Below are 18,200 nucleotides of genomic sequence, written 5' to 3' on the forward strand. Positions count from 1 at the left end.
AGAGAGGAATGAGGAGTTACTGTTTCACAGATACAGAGTTTCAGTTTGGTAAAAATGAAAAAAGTTCTGAAAATTAATGGTGGTAATGGCTATACAATAATGTAAATGTACTTAAAATAGATAAAGTATTATTCAAAATGAGAACACAGACACTAATTAACTTTGGACTTTGTTAGGTCAAATATAATTTCTAGAAAACTATTTAAAGATAGAAATAGAGCCTAAATCTTCTAAAACATAAAGCAAAAATACCACCCCCCGACCACATACAAAGAAAAACAAAACATAATTAATCTTTAAAATACAAGAATGGGCTGGGTACAGTGGTGCACACCTATAGTTACAGCTACTTCAAAGGCTGACTTGAAACCAGGAGTTCAAGGCTGTAGTGCACTACAATCATGCCTGTAAATAGCCACTGACCTCCAACCTGGGCAACATAGCAAGACCCATCTCTAAAAAAAAAAAAAAATACAAGAAAGGAAAAAAGATCAAGCAGACCAAATAAAAAGCATAAAGAAAAATAGTATAAAATATAAACAGATTATGCCTTATAGTTAAAAATAAATGCAGACTGAATGTAAAAAGAGAAGTATTCAGATACATACTATTTACTGGCAACACATATAAAATGAAATGTCCAAAGAAGTATTGTTTATAAGAGCAAAAAAATTGGATACAATCCAAACTCCATCAATTAAAAAGTAGGTAAATCTATTTTTAATATTAATACAATAAATACATAAGTAAAACTGGATGATCTCTAGTTCTATGCATTAACATGAATGAATCTCACAAAAATGTTGGGCAAGAAAAAAAATGCCTGCTATGTAAGAATACATATTGTTCAGTAACCTGAATCATTTTTCTAAAGTTCACAATTATATAAAACCTAAAATTCAGAAAAGTGGTTCATTCTAAGGCAAATGCATGGGAATGGGACAGAATGGGCAGAGTAGGGAACAAACAAGGCTTCGGTGATACTGGTAATAGTCTATTTTCTAATAGAAGGTGAACATTTGGGTGTTTATTTTAATATTATGTTTTTTAACTTAAATGCATCTGATAGATATTAGACCTGTGTTTTATTCTACCTCTGACACTTAATCTGTTTGAACCTCAAAAAGTTTCCACATTTATAAAATAGAAATATTAATTGCTTTCCTATGTATCTCATAGGCCTACAGTAAAGATTAATATCAAAATAGGATAGTGTGAAATGAATAAAAATAACATCATTTTTCATGATTATAATCACTTAATCCAGAAAAATATTTAGATGAAAGCATATCAAAATATTATCAATGCTTATTATTGAGGAATGGATTATAGGTAATATCAATTTTATACTTTTCTATATGTTTTTAACATAAATATGCATTACTGTTCAAATTAGGAAAAAGTTTAAATGTTTACATAAATTACATATAAATAATGAAATATTATTTTGAAAAGAGTGATAACTATATAATGCAAATGTTCAAGAGTTCACATTGCAAATGAATATCATTATCAGTAATTTTATTCAAAACTGACTAATGCTCCTAGCATAAAGGAGTTGAACTTAGGATATATGTACTATTTGTATCAGTGTTTTTCAAATTGCAAGTCAGAAGAAAATGCATGACATAAAACATTTGAAAGAGAAATCTTAAGTTAACAGGGGAAAATGATCTCAAAACAGAGTATCTTCTTTAGTGGCTATGTGGATTATTGTCATCACCAAATTACCAAAGGAAAGCTTAAATAGAAAATCAACTGACATGAATATAGGAAACTATGACAGAGCTGTAATACATTAATAAAAATGAAACCTCCATTTCCATTTAAAAGCTTTGGGCTCCCTCTATTGGAAGTCTGTATTAGAGTCTTGCAACTTACAATAGCAATTTGATCCCTTTCACTCAAGGCTAATTACCAATCTCTGCTGAGTGGCTGGCTATAATAAAACCTTTATTACTTTTGCAAAACATAACTTTATGAAACATTTTTCTTCTTTTTTTATTTTTAGGTACAGGGTCTCACTCTGCCACCCATGCTGGAGTGCAGTGCCTTGATCACAGCTCATTAAAACCTCTAACTCCTGGGCTCAAGCGACCTTCCAGCTTCAGCTTCCTTAGTAGATAGGACTACAGGCACACAGTACTGCACCTAATTCTTTTTTCAAAAGTTTTTTTGTAGAGACAGGGTCTTGCTATGCTTCCCAGGCTGATCTTGAACTCCTGACCTCAAGCCATCCTCCTATCTTGGCCTCCCAAAGCACAGAGAGATTACAGGTATGAGTCACCACACACAAGCCTATTTTCTAATACAATTCGGTATATATTATTCAGAAATTAAATTAGACTTCTTTACATTAGCAGTTTTAAAATATTTCTTAAAATCCCAATGGGAAGTAAAATTTAAAAATACTCAAACATTCTGCTCAGTCTGACCTAAAAGGGAGTTCTTAATAAATATTTATAATGGAAGGGCAAAAACAGAATCAGAACTTCAATTAGGAAAGTAATCTACAGACTTGTTCAGGAACTGATAGCTCATCTAAAGCAGCACAAATGAGAACAGTAGCTGGCTGACTTATCTCCATATTTGGGGTTAAAGAGGTCTTCCCAAGGATAAGCCAAAACACAAGAGTTAAACACTAACATATTTTGCAAAATAAACTAAAAGTCTTCTATATCAAAGAAGATACTATAAAGAAAGTGTAGTATATAGCAAACTTGAAAAAAAATTTACAACACACACTACAAAGAGGCAATACCTTTAAAGAGTTTTTAAAATGAATGAGAAAGAGATGAGCACCCTAATAAGGACAAATACCAACAGAAAATTCATATAAGAAATTTTTAAAAATATATTCACTAAAAATGATATAGTGTGGATAACTGTGCCTGACCAAATCTCATGATGAATTATATCCCCAATGCTGGAGGTGAGGCCTGGTGAGAGGTGTTCAGGTCATGGGAGCAGATCCTTCACTGCTTGGTGCTGTCTTCATGATAGTGAGTGAGCTCTTGCTACATCTGGTTGTTTAACAGTGTGTAGCACCCTCCTCCCCCCCCCCTTTTTTCTTGCTCCTGCTTTCACCATGTGATGTGCCTGCTCCCCCTTTGCTTTTCACTGATGGCAGCAGCAGCAGCCCATCTGGAGCAGCTGCTGCAAAGAGGCCGGCTGCAGTGGGGAAGGCACAGCCGGGACCACAAAATCCACAGAGCTGGTGGGAGTTGGGAACAGGCAGAAGTCCCTCACCCTTCCAAGTTGGAAGGGCAGGAGCCCTGCCTTTCCCAGCACTGCTGCAGCCGCACAGCTACAGCTGCAAACCTGGACATTCCTGCACTCTAAGGAGCCCAGGAAGGCCCCCGTATCCCTGCAGGCTCGGAAGTATCTGCTCCCACTGCCCAGCCTCTCCACTCTCAGGGCCCACTCCAATTTTGGAGCAAAGTTGAGGCCAAACCCAGGCACTGTAACAACCTGGACAGGAGTACACATGCTCAGGTACACACCAGCCCTCTGCCACTTCAGCCCCCTCTAGACTTTGGGTGCCAACGAGCACAGGAGGGAAGGGGACGCTGAGGGCAGCTCAGCGTGGGCCTGCAGGCACCCCTTAGCATGAACTGCCTGGGCACCGGGGACAGCAGGTTGCATGGCAGTGGGAGGCAGCCCAGTTCCTGGGCAGAAAGGGGAGTGTCCCCAGTGAAGCCCCTCCTTCAGGTCTGGGACAGCCTGAAGCCTGAGGCCCAGGCTCCCAGTTCTGAGGACCAGAGTAACAACTTATGGTGCTTTCTCCAGGCTGACCCAGGGCTGCCTATGGACCACTCAGCATGCACTGCCTCCCCTACGAAGCCCATAAAACACCCTGGACTCAGCCAGACTCGGGCAGACATCAGGACTATCTGCCTGCAGAGAGGAACTAGCCACTGTGAGTCCCCTCTCAGCTGAGAGCTGTACACTCAACGGGATGACCTGCCTGTGGATAGGACTATCCATTTCGGGCGTGCTGAGAGCTGTACTGTCACTCAATAAAGCACCTCTTTGCCTTACTCACCCTTCAGTTGTCCACATACCTAATTCTTCCTGGACAAAGGACAAGAATTCAGGACCTGCCGAGTGGCAGGACTGGAACAGCTATAATACAAACAGGGCTAAAACACGTCCCTCACTTGCCACGTTGCGGGCGACTAGAAAAAGAGAAGACAGATGGAGAGAAGAGCTGCGGCCCTTCAGGGAGCCCAGACCTAGGAGTTCTCCTAGCTAGGGCTGTGACACCCTCTTTGGGGCTCTGCAGTTCCTGGTGTCTCCAAGCTTCCGGGCACCACCTCATTCCCCAGTGGCAGCAATGGAAGCCACTTGCAGTACGACTGGTCCAGCTGCAGTCTCGTGCGAAGCCACCGCCCATACCAGCACCTGAAGCTGCCCGACCCACCACAGTTGACATGTCTGGCTATGCACAGCGGCCAGACGCAGCACTCACTCGCTCACACACCCCTCGCCACTCTGCACCTGGCTCGCACTTGGCAGGTATGGGATCTGTGCCAGTAGTGGGAACCAAGCACAGCCTGCCAGACCAAGGGGGCAGAACAAGCCCACCAGACCCAAGCAAAACTCAGGCAAAGATGTCACCAGCTGGTGAAGCAACACCACAAGGATCCTGTGACATCACCATGATTGTAAGCTTCCTGAGGTCTCCCCAGAAGCAGATGCTGCTATGCTTCCTGTACAGTTTGTAGAACTGTGAGCCTATTAAAACTCGTTTCTTATATATTACCCAGTATTGGGTATTTCATTAATAGCAGTGCAAGAATGGCCTAATACAAAAAATGAAAGATGAATGAAATGAAGACAATTTAATGAAAACAATTATATATTTTTGCCTACAGTTTATCAAAAAAAATGCTTAATCATAACACCTAATTCTTGTTAGAGTAGAACAGAATCAAACTGAAAGGGTTTACTAGAATAAATATATGAAGATGTGTGTGTTTGCATGTGTGTGTGTATATATATTATATATATATATATATATATATATGCGCCACTTACTGAAGCATTGACATATAGAGAAAAAAAATACCTTGAATGTCTTCTCATGAGGAATTACACATAAGTAAATGAAGTGAACACTCCCCACAACCTCAAAGTGCACCCTCAGACCCCACCCAAGGACAAGGATGACCACCACAGCAGATTTTGGCAAAAGGCAGGGGCTAAATCTGCCACGTTTAAGAGATTTAACAGTGCTCAGTCCAGCTTCAAAGCCCACACCAAGGCCCCACACAGGCAGAGTCTAATGTCAACCATGCATTTTTACTTAGCAAAGCAGCTGGTCCTATCCATCCAATGGGCAACTCCACCTAAACTTAGGGCCTCTAGTGCAACTCCATCCAACTGCTGAACTCAAATAGCAGTAACACACAGCCAGAGAATACATCATGTGACCCTCTCCATCTAAGACAACTGCACTACCATCCAGAGCTCAAATGAATTGCAGAGCTCCTCCCATGGTCTCAGTCGATAGCAAAGCCCAGTCAGTTGACCTACCCAAACTCAGAGCAAAGGCAGCGGCCTAGTCATCTACAGAACCCAACAGCAAACTCTGCCTACCAAGGATCATTACCAGCTGACACATCCAGAATTATAAGCCAGACTAAATGGTGAAGGTCCACCTCTGCCAAAACTGTAAAAACTAAAAAAGCTGGCTCTCCTCAAATGGGCAGACAACAACACAAGGAAACAAGAATCAGAAAAATCAGGATATCATGACACCTCCAAAATAAAATGAGCAAAGGCCCTAACAACAGGACCTTGAAGAAAGATCTGTGAAAGGACAGATAGGAAATACAGAATAATCCTCTTAAAGAACTTCAGTGAACTACAAGAATACATGGATAAAAAAATTAATGAGGGGGCTTCAAGAGATCGACTAGAGGTATCTGAAACTTGCCTCCTCCACAACTAAGGACCAAAACAACTGTTAAATAACCACCTATCCAATAGAGCTCCTAAAAATAACACTGTAATTCAGCAGAGAACTGACAGGGAATCTCTGAGGCACAGAAAAAGAGGGAAATGAAGCAACTGGCCTAGCTAAGATGCACTCAGAGCCAGGACAGACTCCTTGCTGTGGGGAAAAGGTAAGCAAAAAATCTCCAGAAGTTCATGTTCCACTGAAGACTCTTGCAATCCGAGGTAAAGGAGAGCCTCTTGGCCCTGGCAGGATCTGAGACTAATATGGGGGCTGCCTGGAGTCCACACAACTGCACTGTTCAACAGGGAGAGATCATGCTGCATCCCACATATCCCCTGAGACTCAAGCAGCTGCAACACAGCACCATTTTGAGAGCCTAGCTACCAACAGACTACATCATGCCCTGAGGCCCAAGAGTCCCTCTGTTTCCACATCCCTAAAGGCCTGCTGACATTCCCCAAATCCACCCAGAAGGCTGCAGCATTGCAAGGTTGGCTGGACCACCAGTAGTGTGGCCAGATTTCCAGCACTCTAGCCCAGGCAGTATCCTGCATGCCAGAAAACAAGTAGTGCAATGCACCAGGAAGGCTGCCCCCAGGACAAAAGGAGTCAAAGCATGTTCTCCCAGAGCCTAAGAGGTGCCTGCCTAGGCACTAACAGCAACCCAGCTCCCTCCAGGGGCAGAGCTGCTACAACATCTGCACACATCTTCAGAGGGTCTGGGGACCAGCCTTCCCAGCTGACATCCCAGGCCCCGAGAATAAGTGTCTCCTACCTGCTGCAGGCACTAGCACATGCCACACAGGGGCATAAAAATGGGCAAGCCCTGCCAATACCACCAATGCTGGCACCCAAGTACATCATCTGGGAGCCTGGGAATCAGTGGACCCTAGCAACTGCTGTTGCTGGCACCCACGTGCACCATACAGGGGACTGAGTTCATGCTTTCCCTGACCATTGCCACCATCACCAGGGCCTGAGTGCACGGTTCAGGGACCTGGGAAGCAACCAGCCCTACCCAATGCGGCCAGTGCCCACATACACAATCAGAGAGCATAAGAGTAGGTCAGCCCTGCTCACTGCCACCGTTAGCACATGAATGTGCTGTCCAGGGATAAAAAAAAATCAACCCACCACGCCAACTACCACCAGTACCAGCACATACCATTGAGAGGCCTGACAATAGGCCTATGCCACCCACCAACATCACAGCCAGCCTGAGCCATTCTGGGGCTTGAAAACAGGCCCACCCCACCCACCAATACCACTGCTGGTACCCAAGTGCACCGTCAACATGTCTAAGGATTAACCCAACCCACCCATTATGGCCAGAGCCTTGCACACACCACTAGGGAGCCTGACTAGAAATCTGCCCCCTCACAACTTCTGCTGGTGGCACCCACATACATCATTCAGGGAGCTGGGGATTAGCCTTCCCTGCCCACCACTGCTGGTGCCCAAACAGCCATCATGACCACCACTGCCAGCACCACAGTGCGCCATCCAGAGGTCTGGGAAATGACACACCCGGGTTGCCACAGCCACTGCCTGTGCACTCCATCAGGGAGCATGAGGACAGGCACTTCCTGCCAGGTACCGCATAAGTCATTACCCCCATGTTTCTTCTGGGATCCTGAAAATCAACCTGCCCCATCTGTAACCATCTGCACATACCATCTGGGGGGCTAGAGGACAAGTCCATCTTACCCACTGCCATCACTGCCAGTGAGCACATGTATTGTCAGGGGGACTAGGGATCGGCTAGGGAGCACACCACCGATGGCTCCTGCACATGGCTTCTGGGGGACTGAGTACAAGCCTACCTGACATGCACTGTCTGGGAGCCTAGGGATAGGCCCACCCAGCCTGCTGGCAGTTCCTGCATATGCCTCCTGGAAGTTCGGGGACTGGCTAGCCCAGCCACCACAGGCACTCACTTGTGCAGTGCTTAAGGAATAAGGATTGACCAGTCACACCTACTACTATCACCAGTGCCACTCACATATCACAAAAGTCTATGAACCACCACTGCCACCATGACACCTGAGCAAGCCCACCTGAAGGCCCAAGAACTGGCCCACCAGGACCTGCCACCACCAGCACAACTGTTAGAAGCCTGGGGGTCCAAGGACCAACACATCCAGCCAGCCACCACCACCACATGTATCTAAGGCCAGTTTGCTTGGAGTCTAGCACTCTAGACTCTAGAGTGGACAAGCACTCTAGACTCTAGAGTGGAGTCTAGCACTCTAGCTCACTGCAGCCTTGAACTCCTGGGCTCAAGCAATCCTCCCAACTCAGCCTTCAAACCTAGCAAGAGATTTAGACATACAGACACAGGAAATACAGAGATCCTCAAATAGATATAATACAAAAAGGTCTTCTCCACAGCACATCATGGTCAAACTACCAAGTCAGAGACAACAAGAAAATTCTAAGAACAGCAAAAGAAATATGTGTAGACACTTAAAAGAGAATCTCCATCAAACAAAGAGCAGATTTCTCCACAGAAAACATGCAGGCCAGAAGAGAATGAGATGATATATTCAAAGTACTAAAAGAAAAAAAAAACTGCCAGCCAAGGATACCATACCTAGCAAAGTTATCCTTCATAAATGAGTAAGAGTTTTTCCCAGACAAGCAAGAGCTGAGGGAACTCTTCACCACTAGACAGGCCCTACTTACATTAAATGCTTAAGAGAATCCTACACCTAGAAGCAAAACGACACTATCTAAAATAATGAACATACCCAAAAGTACAAAACTAACTGTTGAACAGATACACAAATGAAAATGACAAAGGAGCTGAACACTGTCACTACAGAAAACCACCAAACTGAAGTGATAAATGATAAAAGTGGAAGAAAGAAAAAAAGGATATACAAAACACCTAGAAAACAATTTACAAAATGCAGGAGTTAAGCACTCATCTATTAATAATAGCCTGAATGTAAAAGGATTAAATTCCCAACTTGAAATATATGAGCCGAGCACAGTGGCTCATGCCTGTAATCCCAGCACTTTGGGAGGCTGAGGTGGGTGGATCACCTGAGGTCAGGAGTTAGAGACCAGCCTGACCAATATGGTGTAATGCCATCTCTACTAAAAATACAAAAATTAGCCAGATGTGGTGGTGGGCACCTGTAGTCCCAGCTACTTGGGAGGCTGAGATAGGAGAACTGCTTGAACCTGGGAGGCAGAGGCTGCAGTGAGCCAAGATTGTGCCACTGCACTCCAGCCTAGGCAACAGAAAGAGATTCTGTCTCAAAAAAAAAAAAAAAAAAAAAAAAAAACAGAACGATATGAACTGGCTGAATCCATTTTTTTAAATGACCCAACTGATACATGACCCAACTGTATGCTCCCTACTCACATCACCTGTAAACATATACATTGACCAAAAAAAAAAAAAATTCTACACAAATGGAAACCAAAAGCATGCAAGAGTAGCTATGCATACGTCAAACTTTAAGTCTGCTTTCAGTTTTTGCAGATTTTAAATCATGCTTTTGGTTTCCATTTGTAGACTTTAAGTCAAAAACTGTAAAAAGAGACAACATCATTATATAGTGATAAAGGGATAAACTGACAAAGAGGATATAATTCCAAATATACATACACTTAATATCAGAAAACACAGAAATATAAAGCAAATATTATCAGATCTAAAAGAAGAGACAGACTCCAATACAAAAATAATGGGGGATTTCAACCCCCTACTCTCAACAGTGGACAGATCATCAAGACAGAAATTGAACAAAAAAGCATCGGACTTAATCTACACTATTGATCAAATGGGCCTAACAGACATTTACAAAACACTTCATCCATGGCTGGAGAATACACATTCTTCTCATCAGCATATGGAACATTCTCCAGGAGAGACCATATGTTAAGACACAAAACAAATCTCAATACCTTTTTAAAAATCAAAATCATATCAACTATCTTCTCAGACTGCAATGGAATAAACCTAGAAATCAGTAACAAAGGAACCTTAGAAACTGTACATGGAACTTAAAACAACGTGCTCCTGAAGAACCACCGGATCAAGGGGAAAAAACATAAAAAAGAAATTTAACAAGTATTTTTTTTTTTTTTTTTTTTTTTTTTTTTTTTGAGACGGAGTCTCGCTCTGTCACCCAGGCTGGAGTGCAGTGGCCGGATCTCAGCTCACTGCAAGCTCCGCCTCCCGGGTTCCCGTCATTCTTCTGCCTCAGTCTCCCGAGTAGCTGGGACTACAGGCGCCCGCCACCTCGCCCAGCTAGTTTTTTTTGTATTTTTTAGTAGAGACGGGGTTTCACCGTGTTAGCCAGGATGGTCTCGATCTCCTGACCTTGTGATCCGCCCGCCTCGGCCTCCCAAAGTGCTGGGATTACAGGCTTGAGCCACCGCGCCCGGCCTAACAAGTATTAAAACAAACAAAAACAGAAATACAGCACACCATAACATATGGGATCCAGCAAAAGCAGTACTAAGACGGAAATTTATAGCAGTAAACACCTAAATCAAAAAGTAGAAAGATTTCAAATAAACAACCAAATGACGCATCTCAAAAAACTAGAAAAGCAATAACAAAGTAAACCCAAAATTAGTAGAAACAAAAAGATAAAAAAGTCATAGAAGAACTAAATGAAATAGAGGAAGAAAAATTAAAAGGATCAACATAATGAAAAATTGTTTTTTAAAGACAAACAAAAATCACTGGCTATACCAACCAAGATAAAAAAAAAAAAAAAAAAAAAAAGAACACCAAAATAAATACAATCAGAAAACAACAACAAAAAAAGGAGGCATTAAAACTGATACCACAGAAATACAAACAATAATTAGAGGGTATTATGAACAAATGTATGTCAGCAAATTGGAAAATCTCAAGGAAACTGAAAAATTCCTAGAGACATACAACCTACAAGATTAAAATAGGAAGAAAGAGAAAACCTGAACATACCAGTAACAAGCAACAAGATCAAAGCAGTAATAAAAGGTCTATCAACAAAGAAAAGCCCAGGACTGGACGGTTTTATTGCTGAATTCTATCAATCTTATAAAGAGGAACTAACACCAATTCTTCTCAAACCATTCCAAACAACTTAAGAGGAGGAAACTTTATCTAACTCATTCTACAAGGCCAGCACTACACTGATAAAACTACACAAGGACATGAGAAAAAAAAAGTTCAGGCCAATATGAGCAACATAGATGCAAAAATCCTCAACAGAACACTAGCAAACAGAATCCAACCACACATCAAAAAGATAATGCACCATGATCAAGTGAGATTTATCTCAGGGATGCAAGGATGGTTCCACACCCACAAACCAATAAATGTGGTATATCATATTAGAATGAAGGGCAAAAACCATGTGATCACCGCAATAGATGCAGAAAAAGCATTTGATAATATTCAATATCCCCTCATGATAAAAACTCTTAAAAAACAGGCACAGAAGTAACACACTGAAATATGATTAAGGCCCTATATGACAAATCCACAGCCAAATTATACTAATTGAATAAAATCTGGAAGCCTTTCCTCAAAGAACTGGAACAAGACAAAGATGCCCACCTTCACCATTCTTATTCAACACAGTCCTAGAAGTCCTATCCAGAGCAATTAGGTAAGAGAAAGAAATAGAGGGCATCTAAATTAGAAAAGAGGTAGTCAAATTATCCCTCTTTCCAGATGACATGACCATACACATAGAAAAACCTAAAGACTCCATCCAAAAAACTCTTATAACTAATAAATTCATTAAAATTGAGGACACTGAATCAACATAGAAAAATCAGTAGCATATACCAACAATGAACTAGCTGGGAAAAAAATAAAGTAATTCCACTTAGAATAGCTACAGAATAAAATACCTATGAATACATTTAACCAAAGAGTTGAAAGATCTCTAAATTGGAAATTACAAAACACCAATGAAAGACATTAAAGAAGACATAAACAAATGGAAAGATATCCCAAGCCCATGGATTAGAACTAATAGTGTTAAAATGACCATACTTCCCAAAAGAATCTACAAATAAAATGCAATCCCAATCAAAATGCCAATGATATTCTTCCTAGAAGCAGAAAACCCAATCCAAAAAGTCGTACGGAACCACAAAAGATACCAAATAACCAAAGCAATACTGAGCAAAAAGAACAATGCTGGAGGCATCACACTACCTGACTTCAAAATATATTACAAAGCTATAGTAACCAAAACAACATGACATTGGTATAAAAACAGTTGGGTGTGGTGGTACACATCTGTAGTCCCAGCTATTCAGGAGGCTGAGGAGGGAAGATTGCTTGAAGTCAGGAGTTCAAGGGTACAGTGAACTATGACTGTGGACTGCACTACAGTCTGGATGACAAAGCAAGACCCCATCTCTTTAAAAAACAAATACACAGACCAATGGAACAGAACAGAAAACCTAGAAATAAATCCCCATATTTAGAGCCAACTGACTTTCAACAAAGACACCAAGAACATATACTACAAAAGGATACCCTCTTCAATAAATGTTGCTGGGAAAACTAGATATCCATATGCAGAAGAATGAAACTATACCCCTATTTTCACCATATACAAAAATCTACTCAGAATGGGTTAAAAATTTAACCATATGACCTGAAAATGTAAAACTTCCAAAAGAAAACAGGGGAATAACTATATGACATTGGTGTGAGCAATGATTTTTTAGATCTCACCCAAAAAACACAGGGAACAAAGGCAAAAAACAGACAAAAGGGATTACATCAAAATTAAAAGCTTCTGCACAACCAATGAAATCATTTTCAGAGTGGAGAGACAACCTATAGATTGGGAGATAGTCACAAATCATACATCTCACTAGGCATACATACATATCTAAAATATGTAAGGAAACTCAAACAACTCTATAAAAAGCAAACAAATAATCCAATTTTAAAAATGTTTAACAGAATGAATAGACATTTATTAAAAGAAGATACACAAACGCCCAACAGACATATGAAAAAATGCTCAACTTCACTAATTAGGGAAATATAAATGTCTGTTTCGTATTGCTGTAACTGAATACCTGAGACCAGGTAATACAATATAATGAACAGAAATTTATTTAGCTCACAGCTAATCAAGCTGAAAAGCTCAAGACTGGGTGGCTACATCTGGCAGTTTCTAGTGAGGGCTTCCTGCTCTTCATAGCATGGTAGAAAAGTGTAACAGGAAGCAGGAGTGTGCAAAAAGACTACACAGGACAAACAGGTTTATAACTCATTATTCTCATGGGTACATGTGGTATTTGGTACATGCACAGAATGTGTAATGATCAAGTCAAATTATCTGGGGTATCCATCACCTCAAGTATTTATCATTTCCATGTGTTGGGAACATTTCAATTCCTCTCTTCTAGCTATTTTGAAATATACAATGCACTACAGTCACCCTACTCTGCTACTGAATATTAAAACATATTATTTCTATCTAACTATATAGTAGCCATTAACCAAATTCTCTCCATTGCCCCCAACCGCACATACACTTCCCAGCCTCTAGGGCTTGTAATTCTACTCTCTGCCTCTATGAGATCAACTTATTTAAGTTCTCACATATAAGAGAGAACATCCAATCTTTATCTTTCTGTGCCTGTCTTATTTCATGTAATGACCTCTAGTTCCAACCATGTTGCTGCATATGACAGGATTTCATTCTTTTTTATGGCTGAATGGTATTCCATTGAGTATACAGATACCATATTTTCATTATCCACTGATAGACACTTAGGTTGATTCTGTATATTTGCTATGGTGAATAGTACTGTAAAAAAACATGGTAGGTGCATGTATTTCTTCGGTATATTGACCTCCTTTCCTTTAGGTAAAAAACCAGTGGCAGGACTACTGGATTGTACAGCGGTTCTATTTTTATTTCTTTTTTAAATTTGGGGGGGGTTGTTTTTGTTTCTATTTTTTTAATCTATTTCAGTTTTCTGAGAAATCTCTATACTGCTTTCGATAATAGTTACACTAATTTACATTCCCACCAAGAGTGTATGAGTTTCCTTTTCTCCACATCCTTGCCAGCATCTGCTATTCTTTGTCTTTCTAACGGCCATTCTAGCTGAGGTAAGATGATATCTCATCGCAGTTCTGATTTGCTTTTCCCTTATAATTAGCAATGCTGAGCACTGTTCACATACCTGTTTGCCATTTGTATGTCTTCTTTTGAGAAACGTCTTTTTATGGCACTTGCACACTTTTTAGTGGGATTATTTGTTTATTTTTACTGTTGAGTTGTTTGGATTCCTCATATATTCTGGGTATCAGTCCCTTCTTGGATGAATAGTTTACAAACATTTTCTCCCATTCTGGAAGTTGTCTCTTTACTCTGTTGATGGGTTGGTTCTTTAGCTGTGCAGAAGCCATTCAGCTTAATATAGTCTCATTTATGTATTTTTTGTTTTTGCCTGTGCTTTTGAGGTCTTAGTCATAAAATCTTTGCCTAGACCAATGTCCAGAAGCATGTCCCCTATGTTTTCTTCCAGCAGTTTTATAGTTTCAGGTCTTACATTTAAAGTATTTAATCCATCTTGGGTTGATTTTTATATGTGGTGAGATATAGGGGTCTAGTTTCACTCTTCTGCATATTTTCCCAGGATCACTACTGAAGAGGGTGCCCTTTCCCCAGTGTATGTTCTTGGTACCTTTTGTTGAAAATCAGCTAGCTGTAAATACATGGATTTATCTATAGGTTCTCTGTTCTGTTCCATTGGTCTATGGGTCTGTTTTTATACCATGCTGTTTTGGTTACTATAGCCTTGTAATATATTTTGAAGTCAGGTAGTGTAATGCCTCCAGTTTTATTCTTTTCACTCAGGACTGCTTTGGCTATTTGGGCTCTTTTTTAATTCCATATGATCTTAGGGTTAAGATTAACAAATTCATCTTAAGGGATGAAAGAACTAAAGCTTGGTTTAAGGAGTTCAGTATTTGTTAAACTAAATGGGGAGGCTAACAAAGCTGTAACAATTGCTTTGGCAGCAATGGTGATGACAACAGTGGACTCAGGAACACATGTTGGCACCCTCATTGTAGAATATTTCAGTAACATCAACTATAGTAATATCCTTTAATAGTACTTTTGATATCAGTACCAATAAGAGAGACACAAAAATAATGACTAACTTTTAATAATCACCTACTAACTTCCTGGCATTATACTTGGGACTTTACATGGATCATCTCGTTAAATCTGCACACTAACCCAATAAGGTGTGTATTATTATCCCTGTTTTAAAGACAAGGTAAGAAACATGCCCAAGGTAAGTCAGTGTATTAGCAGTATAGCTAATATCTTAATCCAGATGTCTGGGTCCAAAGTTTATGCTTATTCCAAATACATGAATCAAATAAAATTGTCACCAAGAGAATGAAATTTCAAAGTACACATCAAAACCACCTGGAAATTTCACATCTATTTAGAAAGGATTTAAAGGACAGCTAGTGTTCCCACTGAATAGTTTTGGGGAATGACTGGAAATATTATACCTATTAATATTATTAAACCTTAGCCCCAGAATGGCATTAAGGCAGAAGTATACAGATTACATTTTGATTGTTTCATAAAATCTTCAAAAGTGTGACTTTATATAACAGCATAAATGTGCACTGACATCATCTGAGTTCCATGGCAATGGTACATCTTGAGTTTTCTTTTAATCTTTCTTTTTTTTTTTCTCATCATTTGACTTAAAGCTCAATCATCACAACTTCATCTCCAACAGAAAGTACCTTCAATAATATTTTCATTTATTTTATTTATAATATTTTACGGGCACAAGGAATTCTCAGAAGCGAGATTTAAAAGAAAAGGAAAAGAACATTTTTGTGAGGTAGATAGGGCATTCAAAATTACTTCTCTTTTTACAACTCAGAAAACGGAAGCTTACATTAAATGACATAAGCACTAACTCAAGTGCAAAAAATTTAGTATACATTGAGCTAAGTACTAAGTATATGCAAATAAGACAAAATACCTCTTCTCCTCGAGGAGCTCATGGTATAGCAGAGGAGGTGAAAACAAACAGCTATACTGCAGCGTGGATACATACTTTTGTTGTTGTTGTTGTTGTTGTTATTGTTGTTTTTGTGTATTTTTTGAGACGAAATTTTGTTCGTTGCCCAGGCTGGAGTGCAATGGGGCGGTCTCAGCTCACTGCAACCTCCTCCTCCCAGGTTCAAGCAATTCTCCTGCCTCAGCATCCCGAGTAGCTGGGATTACAGGTCCCTGCCACCACACTCAGCTAATTTTGTATTTTCAGTGGAGACAAGGTTTCACCATGTTGGTCAGGCTGGTCTCAAACTCTTGACCTCAGGTGATTCACCCACCTCCACCTCCCAAAGTGCTGGGATTACAGGCGTAAGCCACTGTGCCCGGCTGTTGGTGTTTTTGAGACAGGGTCTTCCCCTGTCACCCAGGCTAGAATGCAGTGGCAATCACAGCTCACTGCAATCTTGAACTCCTGGGCTCAAGCAATCCTCCCACCTCAGCCTCCCAAGTAGCTGAGACTACAAGTATGCACCGTCACACCTGGCTCATTTTTTTCATTTTTAGCAGAAACAAGATCTCACTATGCTGCCTAGGCTGGTCTTGAACTCCTGGCCTCAAGTGATCCTCCTGCCTCAGCCTCCCAAAGGGCTAGGATTACAGGCATGAGCCACTTGATAGATACATTACTAACTTCCCCAATTACACATTAAATTTAATAACTGAATAATGCCACTGAAATTCTCATTTTGGGAGGAAAACTTAGAAAGAGACCTAATAAAGTATAAAGTTAAAACTGTCATTACTAATTCACTAAGTAGAACCTAGGTGAAAATAAAAATATTTTCCAAAAGAAGAAAAATTCAATAATTCATAGAAAATAAAGAGTTTAAAATAATAAAATTTGTTGCAGATCTTTAAAAAGGCAACTATAAGTACTATTTAATGTAATTAGATTTACAATAGAAATACAAACCAGAAGTTAGCTTTGGATAGTTCGGGGGGAAAAAATTAAGATAATCTACTTTTCATTTATATAAAAAGTATCCTACAGGCTGAACACAGAAAATAAAAAGAGAAGCTTCAGAAGCTTGTGGCAAATGGAAGTTTATAAATCTAACAGAATTTACTAACCGGCCATCCCTAGCTTTGTGCCACAGATGTTTTCTTATTTCCAGTCCACACACAATCCTCTACTAGAGCTTAAAACAAAGGCAACTTAAGATCTGCATTTCTCTTATTGGCACAACAAGCTACGTTTGTCAATGGAATTCAGCTTTTCCATTTGTTAATGGAAAATCTCAGGCCATTTTTTAAGGAATGTGTTCAGTCATTCATTCAAAAAATATTTACTGAGCACTAAGTACTAGTTAAAATTCTAGAGTCTGAATATAAAAATAACAGACAAGGCCGGGCATAGTGGCTCATGCCTGTAATCCCAGCACTTTGGGAGCCCCAAGCAGGCAGATGGCGAGGTCAGGAGATCGAGACCATCCTGGCTAACACAGTGAAACCCCGTCTCTACTAAAAAATACAAAAAACTAGCCGGGCGAGGTGGCGGCGCCTGTAGTCCCAGCTACTCTGGAGGCTGAGGCGGGAGAATGGCGTAAACCCGGGAGGCGGAGCTTGCAGTGAGCTGAGATCCGGCCACTGCACTCCAGTCTGGGCGACAGCGCGAGACTCCCTCTCAAAAAAAAAAAAAAAAAAAATTAGCTGGGCATGGTGGCACGTGCCTATCATCCCAGCTACCTGGGAGGCTGAGGTAGGAGAATCGCTTGAACTCGGGAGGCAGAGGTTGCAGTGAGCCGAGATCGCGCCACTGCACTCCAGCCTGGGTGACAGAACGAGAACTCCACCTCAAAAAAATTTAAAAAGTTAAATAAATAACAGACAAGACTGAATGGATGGATGGATAGATGGACAAATAGAACAGAAAAAGAGAGGGGAATACACTAATGTCACAGGAATGGATTTCAATTATACCAGACAAACTGGGATACTGAAATAAGTTACCAGATTTTCATTAAGTGTCTGTATTCATTTTTCCAAAACACAAGTATGGTGACCAGTGCTTCTGAAACACATTATTAGCCATGGACTGTTGGTTCCTATGTCATTCCAACCACCAGGGGAGAAAAATAATACCAACTATCAGAGCACATTTACCTCACATTTAGCAATAATGTGTCTGTGAAAAAGAACAGGGAAGG

General features: G+C 40.5%; 1 protein-coding gene across 7 annotated transcripts in view; it reads right to left on the reverse strand.

Moving 5' to 3' along the window:
- SENP7 (SUMO specific peptidase 7) overlaps window positions 1-18,200 on the reverse strand; it is a 192,239-nt gene that overhangs the window by 63,200 nt on the left and 110,839 nt on the right. The window lies entirely within an intron of this gene.

The sequence above is a fragment of the Chlorocebus sabaeus genome, chromosome 22, assembly GCF_047675955.1.
Source record: "Chlorocebus sabaeus isolate Y175 chromosome 22, mChlSab1.0.hap1, whole genome shotgun sequence".
Taxonomy (NCBI): domain Eukaryota; kingdom Metazoa; phylum Chordata; class Mammalia; order Primates; family Cercopithecidae; genus Chlorocebus; species Chlorocebus sabaeus.